General features: G+C 43.5%; 1 protein-coding gene and 1 long non-coding RNA gene across 2 annotated transcripts in view; one reads left to right on the forward strand and one right to left on the reverse strand.

Annotated features, from left to right (window-relative positions):
• Window positions 1–19293, forward strand: part of LOC122794056 (ligand-dependent nuclear receptor corepressor-like protein) — a 1533107-nt gene that overhangs the window by 165465 nt on the left and 1348349 nt on the right. The window lies entirely within an intron of this gene.
• Window positions 5905–19293, reverse strand: part of LOC122794057 — a 72718-nt gene continuing 59329 nt past the window's right edge. The window contains exon 2 of the long non-coding RNA XR_006363610.1: window positions 5905–6181. This is a non-coding gene — a long non-coding RNA (uncharacterized LOC122794057). The remainder of the gene's footprint in view (window positions 6182–19293) is intronic.

The following is a 19293-nucleotide window of genomic DNA, read 5'->3' on the forward strand; positions in this document are numbered from 1 at the left end:
GGTAGAATCCCAAAGCAGAGGTAAGGGAGGATGGCTAACTACAAGGAAGCAGGAGCTGCCAACATGCCCTGCAAAACAGCAGTGGCAAAACCAGCCCTGGATTTAGAGTAAAGTGGCAGGTGATAATGCCTAGAGAAAGTATGCACTGAACTCCAAGTAGCTGCCTCCAAAATATCCTTGGTTGCCACTCCCCTCAAAAAAGCTGTTGAAGTGGCAGTAGCCCTAGTGGAATGAGGCCTAATCCCAGCTGGAACCTCCTTGCCATGATGGGAATAACAGAAAGCAATGCAAAACCCAATCCACTTAGAAATAGTTTGTTTTGACACAGGCTTGCCCTGAGAATTCAAAGCAAAAGAAACAAACAACTGCTGAGAGTGCCTGAACCCTTTAGTTCTGTCCAAATAACAACACAACTGCCTGTGTACATCTAAAGTGTGCAAAATCTTTTCCCCTTTATTTTGGGGATTTGCATAAAAAGTAGGCAAATGAATAGTTTGGTTTAAAGCCACACTAGAAACCACCTTAGGCATAAAGGAAGGATTAGTACGTAATGATACCCTATCCTTATGGAAAATCAAGAAAGGCTCAACCGCCATAAGGGCCTGCAATTCAGAAACCCTTCTTGCAGAGGTAATTGCCAACAAAAAAGCAGTCTTCCATGATAAATATTTCAACTCAGAAGTAGCTGCAGGCTCAAAAGGTTGTAGAGTGAGTTTCTCCAACACAAAATTGAGATCCCAAGCAGGAGTAGGAGCTCTTCGGGGGTCTTATATTCTTTGCCCCTCTAAGAAATTGCTTGAACAAAGGATGAGAAAACAATGGTGGGACACAATCATAGTGAGCCGAAATTGCTGCAGCATGAACCTTAATAGAAGAGAAAGACAAACCTTTGTCCAGTAACTCAGTAAGATATTGAAGAGCCACACTCAAATTAGGCTCAGAAACATCAAAATCTTTGCTGCACTCCAAAATAAAAATCTCTTCCATTTATCTGCGTACACTTTCCTTGTACTAGGCCTTCTAGCTTCCAAAATCACATTCAAAACTTGTTGTGGAAGTTGAGACCCTCTATGGTTCAAAACAGAATATGCCAGGCTGTTAGGTGAAGAGAGTGAAGTTTGACATTCAGCAAATGGCTGTCCTCCTGTGACAACAGGTGTGGAATCGAAGGCAAAGGCCATGGAGGCTTCCGTACCAGACTTCTCAGTAATGGGTACCAGTGCTGTCGAGGCCAATCTGGAGCTATTAAAATCATCCTTGGCTTGTCCTGTCTGACCTTTAGAAGTACCTTTGGGAGGAGAGGCAGAGGAGGAAAGGCATACACATGAAGATTGCTCCAATTGAAAGAAAGAGCATCCACTTTCCAAGCTGTGGGATGAAACCTTTTGTGCAAAACTTTGGCAGCTGATGGTTTAGTGGAGAAGCGAACAGATCTATGTCTGGAGTTCCCCATGACACTGTCAATTTCTGAAATACATGAGGATCCAATTTCCACTCGTGGGGATCCATAATTGTCTGCTCAACACATCTGCTAAGGAGTTCTGTGCTCCTGGCAGAAACCTTGCCTGAAGATTGAGCTGTAAACTGAGAGCAGTCTCCCACAAAATCATTGCTTGCCTGCATAGAGGATAAGAATCGTTCCCCTTGCTTGTTGATGTACCACATGACAGTTGTGTTGTCTGTTAGAATCAACACCTGCCCTGGAAGAAGTAAATCCTTGAAAGCTATTAATGCAAACTGGACTGCTAACATCTCCTTCAGGTTGATATGTAGATGTTGTAGTCTGGCAGGCCACTTGTCTTGTATCCACTTTCCATTTAGATGAGCTCCCCAAGCTTTGTCTGAGGCATCTGTCGTTAAAATCTGACTCGCCTCTGGCCGGGTCACAGAGAGTCCCTTGTTTAGGTGACATTCCTGAGCCCACCACAAAAATTCCTTTTGAATGCAAGGTATTATTTGAATGACAGTGTCTAGATCCTGGCAGTGCTGTGTCCATACATTTTGAGATACCATTGCAGCTTCCTCATATGCAGTTTGGCATTGGGAAGCACCAGAATACAAGATGCCATGAACCCTAAGGCTTGAAGGACTGTCCTTGCAGTCAGCCCAGACTGATGAGATAGCTGATGGAAGTAAAGGGATAGACTCTTGTTTGTCCGGGGTTAAAAAGGCCATCTGGGATGCTGTATTCAGTCTCACACCCAGAAAGCACATGTCCTGAGAGGGTACTAGACTGGACTTTATTTCGTTCACAGAATACCCCAGGCATCTTAGCACTGCTATCACATATTCCAAATGACGAAGAAGCTCTTCCCTTCCTTGAGCCAGAATCAGGCAGTCGTCCAAATAAGGATAGATTTGTATTCCTTTTAGCCTGAAGAAAGCTATCACTGGAGCCAGAACTTTCGTGAATACTCTGGGCGCAGTAGATAAGCCAAAGGGCAATGCAGAGAACTGATAGTGAGAAGTCCCAGCTCGAAAACGCAGATACTTCCTGCAACTTAGTCTGATAGGAACATGAAGGTAAGCCTCCTTGAGATCCAAAGTTACCATCCAATGATCTTTGCCCAGCAGAGGTAAAAGCTGCTGTAACGTCAACATTTTGAACTTGGGAATGTCCAGATAAGTGTTGAGGGTAGATAAATCCAAAATTGGTCTCCACGTGTTCCCCTTCTTTGGTAATAGGAACAGGCGAGAATAAAATCCTAGGCCCACTTCTGGCATAGGGACCGGCTGTATTGCCCCTATTTGGAGTAACAGAGAAACTTGCTTGTGAGCCTCTATTCTTTGTTGAGGAGGAACGTCTGGCATGCCTTTGAAAGGAGGCAAGGTATGGAAATAAAACCTGCAACCGTGGTGTATGATATCCAATACCCATCTGTCTTGGGTAATAAAACTCCAATTTTCTTTGAAAAGTGCCAACCTTCCTCCCAAAGGTGCTGCCAGACGAGAAGGCTCTGGCAGCTGAAAAGGTAGGTCATTGGGTCTGTTTACGAAAGGACTGACCCCTGCCCTCACCCGAAGACTGTGCAGGAGAACTCCCTGTTCTAGGCCTGAAAGAGCCCTGAGCTCTGCCCCTACCACGTCTAGATCTACCCCCTAGACTGGGAATCATAAGAAGGATACGTCCACCCCTTAGTAGGCCGATTTCTACTAAACTTTGGAGGCTGGACCTGCAAAAAATCTTTAACAGTCTGCATAGACTTAGCCTTGTCTTCCATTTTCTTTAAAACTGCCTCAACAGGAGGACCAAACAACACGTCATATTGTAAAGGAGCATCTAAAATCCTTGTTTTAACATGTTCAGACAAATTTTGATCCCTTAGCCAGGCGTGCCTGCGAAGAACTGACCCAGTGGCAGCCACCCTAGACGAGGCCTGTACAGCATCAAAACCACATTGCAAAGAATGCTTACCCACCTGTTCAGAAACATGCACTAAATCTTGCAACTCTTTACAATCAATACCTACTGCCAGAGCATCAACCTTAGACTTTAATTGTGAAAGGAGATAGTTCTGGTATTTCAACATGTGAAACTGGCAATTCAAAGCCCTCATAGCAAGAGTGGAAGAAGTATAAACTTTCTTTCCCCATCTATCCAAGGCCCTAGCCTCTTTGTCTGCAGGAACCGGATTCTTAACAACAGAAGCCTTAACACCCTTAGGCCCCTGACTAACAGTTTCTGGGTCAGCCCTAGGACTCTTAAAAAGATACTTATGAGCTTCAGGCACCCTGTAATACCTATCCGGCTTAACAGGAGCAGGAGGCAAAGAATCAGGATTAAGAGAAGCCTCTGTAAAAACATCTTCTACTACATCCAAAACAGGAGGTATAGCCAAAGGCCTATGCTGGGGTAAAAAAATTCCCTAAGCCTTTTCCTGGAATCAGAGAAGTCCTGACCTTCCCACTTAAAATGCTCCCTCATGGAATGAAGAGTTTCTGAAAAAGAAAAATCCTCAGGAGGAGAAGCAGAAGGAGTAGAATCATCCACATCAGAATCAGAATAAGGAGAGTACTCCTGCAAGTCTTCAGCCAAAGACTCTGAAACATCTGAAGCCTGCTCAAAACCCCCCAGCTCAGGCTCCAACCTAGGTCTCTTATCAGGAGGGGGCATAGAACCCCTAATTAAAGTAATCAAATCTTCTGCCATTTTAAGCATATGCTTCTTGGGCACAGTACCTGAAGAGCTAGGGGTAACACCAACTGAAGCCAAACCTGGCCTGCCCCTGGGAGAAGCCTTTGAAACAGAAGGAGAGGGCCTAGCCACCCTAGGAAGGGAGGGGAGTATAGTAACCTGAGAAGCCCCCTCAGCCTGACTTGCCTCCTGAGAGGCCACATCTTGCAATAAGGTCTCACCCTGGGAACACAAAGAAACCTCCGGCGGAGCCACCGGCTCCACCGACACCTCTAAAGAACCAGCGTCCGGTACAGACGGTTCTTCTAGCCTAGGCTTAACTGCCTTGTCCTTGCGCTTCTTCGAAGCGGGCGTCGGAGCATCCGACGGCATTTTATAATTACACCGCTTCCCAAAGACTAACCTTGCACAATCCAACCTTCTCTTTATAGTGCGTTTATTAAATCTCGCACAAGAGCGACAGCCAACAACGTCGTGCTCAGGCCCTAAGCAAGGAATACACAAAGTATGATAATCTCTATGCGGTATCTGTTTCCCACAAGAAATGCAATTATTAACTTTTTCTGACATCCGGAAATCACTGAGGCAAGAAAAAACTAAAATATTCCCCAACGGGGTACTTAGCCAACTTTGAACTCGGTCTGAAACTTCGAAATCGAAAAATCTCAGAACGCCAACCGGCACTTGCAATCCTGCTTCTGCATCGGACCATGCGGCAAAAAAAGACTGAGGATATGACGTCGGTCATGCGCATTTGTACCCTGACGTCCTGATGTCAGTCAAATGCGCCTTGACCGACGTCAGCCTTATACTTTGATATTCGGGCCGACCGAGGACAGCGGACTACCCAAGTGTAAGGACTGCAGCAATGTGAGATGAAGAACATCAGAAAGCCTTCAGATTATTTAACTGTGTAAGCTTGCAACAGTGTTTATATTTCTCTACAATATGGTGTAGGGCTTAACAATAAGGTATTATGTATGGAAATCTTTTGGCATAATTTGTCAAAGATGGACACTCACTGACAATTTCACTGCTATAACATATAATCTAATTTGTTGAAATATTCTTGGTTGCAAGAAACAAACAGCTTTCTAGAAAATTTACCATGAGGCAATATGGGGAAAATATGTCCGAGGTCAAGAGTACTTGAGATTATGAGAAATGAAAAAATGATAATTTCAGTAGAGGATAAAACAGGAAGCCTCACACCTGAGAATGCGAGAGACCTGAGCTGATTCTCACATGAAGAAAGATGCACCTGAAACAAAGGTATACAGAAGGTGGGCAACGCTAAATGTAACTTTACTGTTACAGTGACCTTGCCTGAAGGCTACCTATGCAAACACGTGTCCACAAATGCTTGTGTGTATAAAATAGCCCATTGTGCTGCAAAAGAACCTGTGGATTCTGGACCATACAATTACAGATATGCTGTAGAGAAGTCTCTAATTTGCTGGGTTGCAGTCCTGTTTCAAGACAGTAATTCAACTTCCAGTATTTCCCAGTAGCCAGATGCATGTCAGATTTGTAACTGGCTCATGGATTTTGGAAGGAAACAAAGTACACCTGGTGACAGCCATCCAACTTGGTCTGCCTTCCAAACACTGGATTTTGTTCCTAAATCAGTCACCCACACTCCACAAAGACACTTAACAGTTGCACTAAAAGACTTGTTGTGTAGTAATATGCAGACTAGCTTTTTTTTTTTTTTTTTTTTTTAAGAACTAACAAACCATTTGGACATTAAGAAAAGTCACACAGAAAAGTAACATGATCAAAACTTCTTTATTACAGAAATATAAACATATGTACACATATAAAATATTTGTTTTCAAACACTTAATTATAGACAAAAGCTACTATTACACAGACCATAAGACAACAAATACAATCAAATTAAAAGTGTTGCAACAAATCTAACTTGTTTCTTTATTCAAAAGGTAGGTAAGATCCATTTTTGTTTTCAAAATTGCCTCTGTTTTTGCGCGCCTTGATGGTCGTGGAACTGCATCTGGGACAGGCTCCGGAAGCTCTTGATCATCACTACAGTAAAATAAACATAAGTTAAATATGTACAGAAGTACTTCAGATGAATATATAAAAATCTGAATTATAAAAGGCGGTTATCCACCAAAAGACACAGCAGTGTGCATATCAATGACTTGGCTAGAGTGAGCAAAAGGTCAAAATGAAGCACACCAGTTTGACATTTCTTAATTGGACCAGAAACGGTTAGTACTATTTACTTATTTGTCCAATTGTTTATTGGGATAATCTTACTGGGTACTGCCCCTTTTCTGCAGGGGTCTAGATGGAAAAGCACTGCAAAAATGACAAAACTGCTATATAAAATATTACAATCTACAATTATGAAATAATTTCCAAAGGTTTTGCATGAAAACCACTGCAATCCATATAACAATTACATAGTCCGATACTGAAGCTCTTCAGCTATACAGTCCTAAAAGAGGTACATGACAGGAAAATTTGGAGCACTGCACAAGGTTTGCTTAAGATCAGATAAGTAGAGCAATACAGTCAATAAGGAGGAATTTTATGTTAATTGCATTAATCAAGTTACAGTATTTACAATGATGTATTTGTTCTATTTACAATAATTTGTTTAGCAGAGAATACCAACAAAATTGCTACAATATTGATTGCACACAAACTAACAAGTTGAAACATGATGAAGCATATACAGATATTTTTTGACGGTTAAATGAGCTTCTGTATAGTTTTAGAAGCGTTGAAGGAGGTGGTGGGGATTGTTACAATGAGAGAGAGAGAGTGAGTTCCTCAACTCAGCAACATACACAACCCACTCCATTTGAGTTGCTGGATTTATATTAGAAGATTCTATATTAATTTATCATCTTTGTTTTATTTTTAAACTACAATAGCTGGTATAGTGCTGGGCACATTCCTGGAGTAGAGAGAGGATGCTGTAGTCTATTTTGAGTTGGAAGTAGATGAGAATGTTGGGGATTTCCAGACAATTCTGTTGTTGAGCATTATATTTGTGTTTTGTTGGGATTCTTTGTTGCAAATTTAGCTGTTTAAATTGTAACACTTTTGAAGTTTGGCAAAATGAATTACCTGGCTTGTGAGAATGGAGTATAAAAACTGAGCAGTAAGAGTGCTTGAGCTGCGGCTATACATGCTTGGAAGAACCGAATGTTATTAGCGCTAGAAATTTGGATTAGTTCATTTTTTTTTTCTCTGAATGGCACAGGGTATGTGTTAAGTGACACTGCAAGGAATTTAGCTTCTTGTACTGGTTGAGTTTTGATCATATATTTGATATTTTTTTGTTGGCTTCTGGACATGCATTAGGGAAAAATACTCATTTGGTTTTCTTTACTGTCTGTATTAGTTGAAATTAATTTAGCTAGTATTCTGAGAGCAAAGGCTTCATGTACAATGGATGTTAGTTTACAGGGGCTGAGACCTGAGCATTGAGTGGCATTCACTGGCATACTGAATTATCAGAAAGTTGAGCAGCCTGACTGCATACTGTTTGCAAATATGTCAAATAGTAAGAGCTAATTCTAACAGTGATAGTACTGAGGGGGTATCTGCGCCTTGCCATTTTCCACAATGGGTTCTATGCTAGAAGTAATTTTATTTTTAATAAATTATTAAATTAATTATAAATTAAATTATTTTTACTTTTTTCATTTTAGTGAAAAAGTGGTTATGCACTCACCATAATGTTCCATCTGTGTTGTTGATCTTCATTTATCACTGACCTGTGGGTTTGGTTCCGAAACTGGAACAGACTCTTCCATACTACAGCCAGTGAGGACCAAAAACTCACGAGCTTTTCTTCCTACCCATAATGCTCCTCACCACTTTACCTCAGATCGTGTTTGCTGATAGAAAAAAAAGAGGCATGTATCCCCAATATACTTTTTTAGAGAACATATCTGGTATAGGAAGTATTGTGTAGTATAGACTACAAAAATAGTAAATAATGACACAGCTCGCTTCACCAAAACATATCAAAGGATACGGGCTAGAGGGAGGGGCATCAAGGATAAATGAAGATCGACAACACAGATGGAATGTTATGGGGAGTACATAACTTATCTGATGTTGTCACTCTTCATTTATTCCTTGACCTGTAGGACACTGTCCCCAGCGACTTTCTACCTTGGGTGGACTCATGGAAGAATATTCCTAAGTACCACAGAGCCAAAGGATGCTCTTCCCCTGGAGGCCATATCCAATTTGTAATGAATAATAAAGGTATATAGGGTAACCCAAGTTGCTGCTGGGCAAATATCCAAGGAAGCTCTGGAGTGAAAAACTGTTGATGTGACTACAGCTCTGGTAGTGTGCGCCTTAACCAGTCCAAGTAACAACATTCTTTTTAGCATATATGAAGGCTATTCAGTCTTTCAACCATCTAGAAATGGTAACCTTAGATACTGGTCTACCCAGTCTAGTACTAGAAAATGCAACAAACAGATGGTCAGGTTTTCTGAGTTTATTCTATGAGGGTAGAAACATAACTGTTTGTGGACATCTAACAAATGCAGTATTCACCTTTGTTTGAAACTTTTCGAAAAAACACTGGTAAATTTATAGCCTAATATTTGAACCCAAACCAACCTTTGGTAGGAAAGAAGGACTTGCCCTTAATGAGACCCGATGCGGTTGAAAAATCAAATATGGTGATTTACAAGACAATGCCTGAATCTCTGAAATTCTTCTAGCAGAGGTAATAGCTATTAACAAAGCTGTTTTCCAAGGCAAGTACTTTAATTCACAAGTGGTTGCAGGCTCAAAGGGGGAATGTATCAAAGTCTGGAACACCAAACTGAGAGCTCAATGAACATACGGGTCTTTATGTGAAGGTTTCAACATCAGTGTTTGTTTCAAAAAAGCCTTCCAAAGTTTATGAGACATTAATGAGGCATCCTGTAACCCACTATGGAAATTTGAAATGGCCGCTAGTTGAATCTTAATGGTAGAGGCAGAATCTCCTTGTTCAAAAAGTAAGGTCAAAAACATTTTTCTGATTGGGGGGGGGGGGGGCTGAGAAAGGGTCTATATGATTACTGAGAACCCAACAGGAAATGTTTTTCCATTTGCTACAGTGAAGTTTTCTAGTGGAAGGTTTACGCAAGGCTAAAATAATCTTACAGACTAGAGAAGATATAAAGTTATGCTTGGCAATCAATGGAAGGAGAGAAGCCGTGCTGTGAGCTTTAAGTTCTGAAGATTCGAGTAAACTAATCCTTCTGGGTGGGATAGGAGGTCCAAAGCAGAGTCAAGAGTCCATGGTTGTTGAATCAGATGAGGCCAGAGAAATGGGAACCAAATCTGTCAAGGCCAGAATCGGGCAATGATGATCACTTTGCTCAACCCGGTAGCTTTCTTCAGAAATTGAGGGATTAATGGTATTGGGGGAAAGGTGTATGGAAGTCCCGAGGGTCAATTAGGAAGGACAGCAACTCTCCGGGACTCCCCTGGAGGAGGGATCAAGGGCAAAATAGCTGCTGCACTTGTTTTTAGGGGTGATGCAAACAGGTCGCAGCAAGGCTCGCCCAGCGGCGAAAAATCATTTGAGCCACCTTCGGGTTGAGAGACCACTTGTGAGACATGAGGATACATCTGCTCAGCTTGTCCACTACTACATTGGATGTCCTTGAGATATGCACTGCTATCAGAAAGTGGTTGGAAGAGATCACCCACTCCCAAACCCTGACAGCTTCTCAACAAAGGGGAATAGGACTTGGTCCCCCCGTTTGCTGATGTACCAGAATGCTGACATGTCCATCTGGATCCCAAATGCCCCTGGAGGAAGAACAGCTTGAAAGTCTTGCAACAATAACAGCACTGCTCTCATCTCTAGGACACTGATATGCAAGCTGGCCTCTAAGTGACCAAGTGCCTTGGACTGTCTTGCCCAGATAATGCTCCCCCCACCTGATCTGGGAGGCACCCGCGGTTACTACGGCCTGGGGCTGTGATGGTAAGAAAGTTTGTTCCGCTAGAATGTCTGTGGAATGAATCTACTAAAGTAGATGTATTTTGCAATGGCTGGTGACTAAAATATGATCCAATACTGGCTGGCAAAGAATGGACTACTGGGGTGCAAGAAGCCATTGCAGGATTCTGGTGTGGAATCTTGCTAGAGGTACCAATGTAATGGTCACTGCCATGGAATGTAGAGCCTGCAGAAAGTACAGTTTTGTACCTACCATAAATGTAGATGTTAGAGTGTTCACCCTGCTACAGTCATCACACTTGGGTTATCCTGCTGTCAGGCGGTCCCCGCAGTCGGCCTGAATTCCAAAGTCTTGGTCCGGCGTCATATATTTATATAGATATATAGCTAGATAAAATAAAACAATACCTTTAGGCACAAGCAAATACACCACAGAGGTTGTATAGGATAGAGTGGTATAGATAAGTTCAGCTAGTTCAGAGGGAGGGTAATCGGGACTGCAGCAGGGTGAACACTCGAACAGCTACATTTATGGTAGGTACAAAACTGTACTATGTTTATCGTGTTACCCTGCTGCAGTCATCACACTTGGGTTGAATCTCAAAGCTAAGGATGGGAGGTGGAGTTAAACAGGGTTAGAAAAAGCTAGTAGGCCCTGCAAAACTGCAGTGGCAAAACTAGCTCTAGTCTTAGAATATAGAGGTAAGTCATAGTGTTTGGTGAAGGTGTGCACTGAACTCCAAGTTGCAGCTTCCAGAATATCCTTGGTTGGCACTCCCCTGAGAAAGGCTGTTGATGTAGCTGTAGCAATGGTGGAGTGGGACCTAAGGTTAGCAGGTACCGGTTTACCATGCTGCGTGTAGCAGAAACGTATGCAATGCCCTATCCATTTAGAAATAGTCTGTTTTGAGATAGCTTTTCCTTGTGATCCTGTAGCATAGGCTACAAAGAGTTGGTCAGTTTTTCTGAAAGCCTTAGTTTTATCCAAGTAGTAACGTAATTGCCTGTGAATGTCCAAAGAGTGCAGGACTCTTTCCTTTGTTCTGGGGATTTGGGAAAAAGGTGGGCAAATGAATGGTTTGGTTTAGGGCCACACTGGATACCACCTTTGGCATAAAGGAAGGGTTAGTTTGTAGAGAGACTCTGTCTTGATGAAAAATGAGGAAAAGCTCCACTGCCATTAGTGCCTGTAGCTCTGAGACTCTTCTAGCTGAGGTTATTGCTAGTAGCAGGGCAGCTTTCCATGAAAGAAATTTTAAATCAGCTGAAAAAGCTGGTTCAAAGGGTGGCAGTGTAAGCTTTTCCAGAACAAATTTGAGATCCCAAGTAGGTGTTGGTGTTCTCCTTGGCGGTCTTATGTTCTTAGCCCCTCTGAGGTACTGTCTTAGGAGTGAATGTGAGAATAAAGGAGGATCCGTGTTGTAATGAGCTGAAATTGCTGAGGCGTGGATCTTAATAGATGAAAAGGAAAGTCCTTTGTGCAACATCTCAGTTAAATATTTTAGAATCTGAGGAATGTTTGGATCAAGGGGATTTTGGCCTTTAGCCTGGTTCCAGGCGCAAAATCTTTTCCATTTGTCTGAATAGGTTTTCCTGGTGCTGGGCCTCCTGGCCTCCAGAATAACATCCATAACAGCTTTGGATAGAGGTGTTGGCTGGTTGTTTAGGGAATTTGCCATGCAGCCAGGTTTAAAGTCTTGAGCTGGCTGTGTAGAATCTGATTGTCTCACTGGGTGAGCGGGTGAGGAATTTGTGGTAAAATCCATGGTGGGCCATGTTCCCTAGAATTGGATACCAATGCTGGCGTGGCCAGTCTGGTGCAATGAGTATCATTTGTGGCCTCTCTAATCTGACTTTCAGCAGTACCTTTTCTAGAAGAGGCAGTGGAGGACAGGCATACACTGTTAATGTTTTCCAACTGAATGAGAGGGCGTCCACTTTCCAAGCTTGTGGATGGAATGTCCTTGTGTAAAATTTTTGAAGTTGGTAGTTTTGGGGGCTTGCAAACAGATGTCTGAGCGTCCCCATTTTTGAGCTATCATTGCAAATACTTGTGGATCTAGTTTCCACTCGTGTGGATCCATGATGTTTCTGCTTAGGTCGTCTGCCAATGTGTTTTTCTTTCCTGGCAGGAATTGTGCTTGTAATTGAACCTGGTAAGACAGTGCAGTGTTCCACAAGGTCATTGCTTGCCTGCATAGAGGGTAGGAATGTGTGCTCCCTTGCTTATGTACCACATTACTGTGGTATTGTCTGTCTTTATTATTAGTTGTCCTGAGTGTAAGAGGTCCTTGAAAGCTGTTAGGGCATTCTGTACTGCTAGCATTTCTTTTTGATTGATATGCAGATGCCTCTGATCTGTAGTCCATTTGCCCTGAATGCACTGTCCTGCCATATGTGCTCCCCAGGCATAGTCCGATGCATCTGTTGTCATAGTTTGCCTGGCTGTGGGTAAGGTGAAAGGGTGACCCTTGTTGAGGTGACATGCCTGTGCCCACCACATAAACTCCTGCTGAAGGCAGGGAATGAGTGGTATCATTGTTTCCAAGTTGTGGCTGTGCTGAGTCCATACACTTTTCAGGTGCCATTGTAATTTCCTCATATGCAGTTTTGCAAATGGTATTAGTAGCATGCAAGATGCCATAAATCCCAAGGCCTGCAGAATTTTTCTTGCAGGGAGTTGGGTCTTTGTTGCCATTATTTTGAAATATTGAGTCAGCTGTTGTTGCTTGTCTGGCGTGAGATAAGCCATCTGGGCCGTTGTATTCAAGCTGGCACCCAGGAATATTATGTTTTGTGAGGGCACTCGTTTTGATTTCTTTTCGTTTACTGTGTACCCTAGGCAACTTAGGTGTTTGACAAATGCCAGATGCTTTAAAATAATGTCCTTGCTTTCTGCTTGAATAAGGCAGTCGTCCAGGTATGGGTATATTTGAATTCCTCTTTGTCTGCAGTATGCAATTACTGGTGCAAGGCATTTTGTGAAGACTCTGGGCGCAGTAGATAAGCCAAAAGGCAGTGCAGAGAATTGATAATGCGTTGAACCTGCAATGAAGCGGAGGTATCTTCTGCAATTTTGTCTGATAGGGACATGCAGGTATGCCTCCTTGAGGTCCAACGTTACTAGCCAAACATTCTTGCCCAGCATGGGAAGAAGCTGCTGTAGTGTTAGCATCTTGAATTTTGGTACTTGCAGATAGGTATTCAGAATTGAAAGATCCGGGATGGGTCTCCATGCCTTGTCCTTTCTTGGGACTAGAAAGAGTCTTGAGTAAAATCCTTGTCCTTGCTCCTGTGTAGGTACCTGTTGAATGGCTCTCATGTCCATGAGAGCTGTAATTTGTTTTTGTGCCTCTGTCCATTGATTTGGTGGCAGGTTTGGCATTCCTTTTATCCTTGGTATGGTATAAAAGTGGAATCTGTATCCTTGAGAGACAATGTTTAGGACCCATTTGTCTCCTGTGATGTGCCTTGTTGTTTGCAAAAAATGCTAATTTTCCTCCCAAGGGAGCTGCCAGGAGAGATTTGCTTGGTAGTTTGAGGATTGAGTCATTGTGTTCATCTTCTGCTAGCTTGGGGCCTGTCTTCTCCTCCTTTCTGGGTAGCAGTACCCCATTGGCGAGGTTTGTAAGGGCCTTGTGACTGACTTCTGCCCCTTGGGCGTCTGTATTTGCCCCTCTGTGATCTGTCAGAAGCTGGAAAGGACCAGTTTTTTGTAGGCCAATTTCTGCTGAAACGAGGGGGTTGTACCTGCAAAAAATCCTTGACTGTCTGCATAGACTTTGCCTTATCCTCCATGACACCAAATACATCCTGCTGTAAAGGTGCATCCAATAATTTTGCTTTAACATGATCAGGAAGGGTTTGTTCTTTTAACCAAGCATGTCTACGTATGACAGACCCAGTAACAGCTGCTCTACAGGAAGCCTCCAACGAATCAAATCCGCATTGTAAAGTATGTTTGCCCACCTGTTCAGCTGCATGCAACAGATCCTGCATTTCCTTGAATTCAGACTGTTCAGTACGTGTGCTCATTTTTTGTTTTAATTGAGACATTAGGAATTTCTGATATTTCAGCATGTGAAACTGACAATTTAATGCTCTCATAGCCAGAGTTGCTAAGGTGTATATTTTCTTTCCCCATCTATCTAGGGCTCTGGAATTCCTTTCAGAGGGCACAGGATTTTTAGCCATAGAAGCTTTTAGCTCCCTTAGGACCCTGGGAAATTGTTTCTGGGTCAGCCACAGGGCTTTTATAAAGGAATTTGTGAGAGTCAGGCACTCTGTAGTATCTGTCTGGTTTGGCTGGAGCAGGAGGTAGAGTGTCTGGATTTAAACTACACTCCAAGTAAACATCATCCACAATATCTAAAACTGGAGGAATAGCAAGAGGTCTGTGCTGGGGTAGTAAAAAGGAACTCGGAGCCTTTTCTTAGAATTAGAGAAGTCCTGGCCTTCCCAGTGGAAATGTTCCCTCATGGTATGCAAAGTTTCCCCAAAGGAGTAGTCTTCAGGGGGAGATACTGAGGGAACAGTCCTCAGCATTAAGAGTCTTCATAAGGTGGAAAAGTGTAATCCTGCTCCTCAGAAGAATCTGAGGAAATTGAAACCTGGTCAGAGGAAGCATAATCCTCCTCTTGTCTTGGTCTTTTATCAGGAGGGGGATGGGAACCCCTGATTAAGGTAATCAAATCTTCAGCCATCTTAAGCATCTGTTTCTTAGGCATGGGGCCTTGAACTGTAGACTGATGTACAGTCTTCTTAGGTTTTAAAGGAGTTTTAAGCTTAGCATAAGATTTAATGGTGAGTGTAGTCGGTCTGAAGACATCTTCTGCACCCGAAGGTGTTTCCACTGCACCGGGGTCTATTTCTGCTCCGTTGTCGGAAGATGGCTGCGTCGGCCTAGTAGACTCCACGTGAGAATCCACAGCTGTCTGGGGTTCCAGTTCTGCGGTCGTCAGGGGCTGTGTAGGCGCCTCACTGAAAACCGGAGAACCGGCGACAGGCCCAGCAAAGGCCTCGGGGTTTGGCTTGTTCCTAGGCTGCCTGTCCTTATCCTTGCATTTTTTATGTATGCCGGTCGTCGGCTGCTCCGACAGCATGATATATAATTAAATTTCCTACCAAAGTAATGTCATGCGAAGTCAAAATGGCATTTGATTGTTCGTTTATTAAACCTAGCACAAAACCGACAACTTGTGACGTTGTGGTCTGGGCCTAGGCAAGGAATACAATAGGAATGGAAGTCCTTATGAGGTATTTGCTTCCCACAAGAAATGCAATTGTTAACTTTTTCTGACATCGGACTGAGGCAAGAAAAGGTTCCCCAATGGGGTACTTAGCTTTATTGACGACTTCGGACTGAAATTCAAAAATCTCAGGTGTCGGCCGACCAGCCCTTGCGAACTGCTTCTGCTTAGGGCACCGCGCGGCAAGAAAGACTGAAAAAAATGGCGTTGGATGCCTCATATACCCCCTGGTGCACTGACGTCAAAGAAGAAGCGACAGCAACCGACGCCGGACCAAGACTTTGGAATTCAGGCCGACTGCGGGACCGCCTGATGGCAGGATAACCCAAGTGTGATGACTGCAGCAGGGTAACACGAACATCTAGATGTGTGCTGATGCCGAGTTTCCTGACTTGAAATATGACCTTTTCTAGACAGAGGAAAAGAAGCTATGCAAGTTATCTGTATTCAAATTTACCTCTATAAATTCTAAATTCTGCATTGGGATCAGATGAGTTTTTTGTGGTTTATTGTGATTCTGAGGTAGGCACAAGTCTGAAGAACATAGTGTCTTGATTTTTCTAACAGATGCCTGGTGGGAGCGGTGATGAGCCAGCCGTCTAAGTAAGGAAACCTTCAGTGTCCGTAGTCTCAAGTGAGATGTTACCACTGCCATGCATTTGGTGAAGACCCTGGGGGCTGTGGTGAAACCAAAGGGCAGTGCTCTGAACTGGTAGTGACTGGCTCCCAGTGGGTAACAAGAGATATATCCAGGAGTGTTTGTCTATCTTATGTGGTAATATGCGTCTTGAAGATCTATTGGGCACATCCAATCATCCTTCCCTAAAAACGGAAGGATGGACTGAACTGTGACCAACCCGGAATTTCGTTTGATTTCAAAACATTGAGATCCAAAATCAGTCTCCAGTCCAGGCTTTTTCAGCACTAAAAATAATTTTGAGTAAATTCTGAATTCTTTCTGGTGAGAGGGGACATGTTGGATAACTTTTTTCTATTGCTCGAACTGCTGGCTCTCTAACTGGGTGGAACATCGGGGATATTTTTGAATATTTTTGGGGAGATTGTGAAAGGGAATTGTGTATCCTTTGATGATAATCCTTTGCATCCAAACATCTGTAGTTATTTATAGCAAGGCTTGTTGGTGTAAGGATAATCACCAGACTGCTTCCAGAGGCAAGAAATCGGGCCTCCCTTCAGCAGTGCTGTCAAGGTTTAGCCAAGAAAGAATCCCTGGAACCCAGGTTTTGCAGGCAGGTCACCTCTGCCATGTGGATGGCGCCTTCCATTAAAACACCCCTCTGCCCTTTCGGAACCACATCTTCCCACTTCTATGGTCCATAGAAAAGGACAGGTGAGTAGAAAAACAAACGGCCACTGCAGAGAGGGTCTTTCCATCTTTCTTGCACCTGGACTAGGTCTCTAGAACTTTTGAGCCAAAAAGAAAAGATCCTTCAAAGGGCGCACTGATGAAAGAAGACTTGAATGGCTCCACAAATCTGCATAAGCTCATGCAGGCATGTCTTCTTATGGCTATGTCTGAACCCACTGCTGTGGTCGTTCCTTCGGCTAAATGCACTATGAGCCTCATTGACGAGTTGGATATGGACTCGAGGGTGGCCAACTAAGAAGCAACCTTTTCTTGGACTCCTTCAGATATGGCTCCTACAAGTGTACTTGATAACTCAAATCCCTTGGGAGTCTAGTGAAATGTGTCATAAAATTCAATGACCGTAAAGCAAAGGTCGAAGTGTATACCAGCTTCCTGAACCTATCCATCGCCCGGGACTCTTGACTGGGAGGATGGATAATGGAGTTCTCCTCAGACTATTCCTTCTTTGTGGTTGCCACAACCAACATGGCATCTACTGTTAAACCTTTTGCCCAAAACTAAAAATCTTCAGGAACGGAGATAATTCTGTCTGGTGGTCTAGGGATTGGCTCTATGGAATCAGGAGCCTTGCATGCCCACTGTGCAATCAAGTTTAACGAGATCATCAGCTGGGGGAGTTACCCAAGAAGTAGATAGGCTAGAGCCAAAAGCTTGCAGGTATACAGACTCCTTGGGGGAGGGATGTAGGGACTTCCAGCCACCGCTCTGTTTAGGGATCTCAAGGATGTTTCCAAAGGGCTAAAGGACATCTCTAAAGGGTGGCCTAAGACAGTAGCCACACGTCTAGTTCCCCTTCATCATAGTCAGTATCCTCACTGGAGGATTCTTCCAGGGAATCCAAGTGCTTCTATTGCACTTTCCCTTATAAGGAACTTCTTCAGTGGGACAATTTGAAGTGTCAGAACAGGATAAGACCTGGACAAGTGTATCCTGCAGCTTCGGCCCTTGCTGTCCCAATGCAGAGGCTAGATGAGTCAGAATGAGAGGAAGGGTCAGGGATCAACTCCGATTGGGGGGGGGGGGCAGATGACTGGGTGCCCACCAAGGACTAAGCCTTCTCCACTGCCTGGAAAGCAGGACCCCCCCCAAAGAGGGAAGGGAGTCCAGAACTGAGGTCACTCCCCACCCCAAGGAGACTGCCCCCAACGCCGAAGCGAAGCTCATGCATGCTGAGCCCCCAAGGTGCAGGGATGGCTCCGAAAATAAATGGAGTCAAAATAGGGCCCCTGAAACAGAGTAACTTGCACCCCGAGATTCCTCCGATTCCGACAGGACTGAAGAGGTCAGGATAATAATGCAGGCCCACAGATGAAGATCTGGCCAGAGCCGAAGCATTTGGCACCGGAAGGATTGGAGCCAGAGTCTCCAAAACCATAGATGGGGTCAGAGGAGGAAGATCTGGTGGAGAAAGTGGCTCCAGAACTTGAGGTAGTCAGAACCGAGGACATAGAAGGGCAATCCTCTAGCCACAAGAACCTGACCCACCAGCTTCAGCATGTCCATTTCTGATGGGCTCTTGGTGGAGCAAATTGATTGGGTGGATGGAGATTTAGGTCTCTCTAAAAACGGACTAGGAAGTTGTCGAGCATATGGATCTATAGATGGGGAATACTGGGTTCTCAGAAAAATGTACTACTGGTCCTCAAGAATTATTGCAGGAACCGTTGGCGTCAGTGCCAGTATAGTGGATGGAACGGAGGTTGTGGGATCCGAAACTTTCTTTCCAAGTGTCTGCTCCAGTGACGAAAATACCAGGCTTTCGGTTCCATTGTCATTTGTGGATCCTCTAGTTTAGCCTTCTTAGTCACCGGTACCGAGGGGGAGGTCGGTGCCGACTGACTTTTCCTCTTATGCTTCTCGGTTTTGTAAGAGGAAGAGGAGGATGAAGGGTGCGTTTTAAATTTGGAATCTGATAAGGCCTCTTCAAAAGATGATTTTAGCATGCCGTTTAACATCAATTTATTTTTTCGTTCGATTAAGGCTCGGTGAATAAATCCATGACATATCAAGCAGTCTTCTTGAAGTGCCTAAACAATATATACATAACAAATGACCATTAGAATTAGGCATCTTCCTATCACACTTCTGATATTTTTAAAGCCAGAGATGCCCTTTCCTTCATCAGCCATATTTAATGAAAAAGCTGGAACTGGAAACTAGAAATAGGGAAAATTACATAAAAATGCTATCAGCAATGGTAGGCCTAGAATATCCAAGGGTATAAAGGAAAAGGTACAAGTAGCACGGAATGAAGGTATATAGAAAAAAAAGGGATACTACCAGCAATAGTAGACAAGAAATACCAGCAGTATGTATAAATAAGACAACTTAAAATAAAAAAAAAAAAATTAGAAAGGAAAGGTAAAGTCTACCAACTATAGTAGCAGAGAATTCACCAAAGTGAAGGAGTGGCGGAAAGGAGCTTAATGGAGGGAAAAAAATAGAAGTTATGTTCTTACCATAACGTTCCATGTTAGTTGTCTTCTTCTCGCCTTCTTCTTGCTGGATGGGTTCGGAGCCGACCTCGGCTCCGACTCGGCCACTCTAAAAGCTCGAG

The sequence above is a fragment of the Protopterus annectens genome, chromosome 2.part1, assembly GCF_019279795.1.
Source record: "Protopterus annectens isolate FY-2018-M chromosome 2.part1, PAN1.0, whole genome shotgun sequence".
NCBI lineage: Eukaryota > Metazoa > Chordata > Ceratodontiformes > Protopteridae > Protopterus > Protopterus annectens.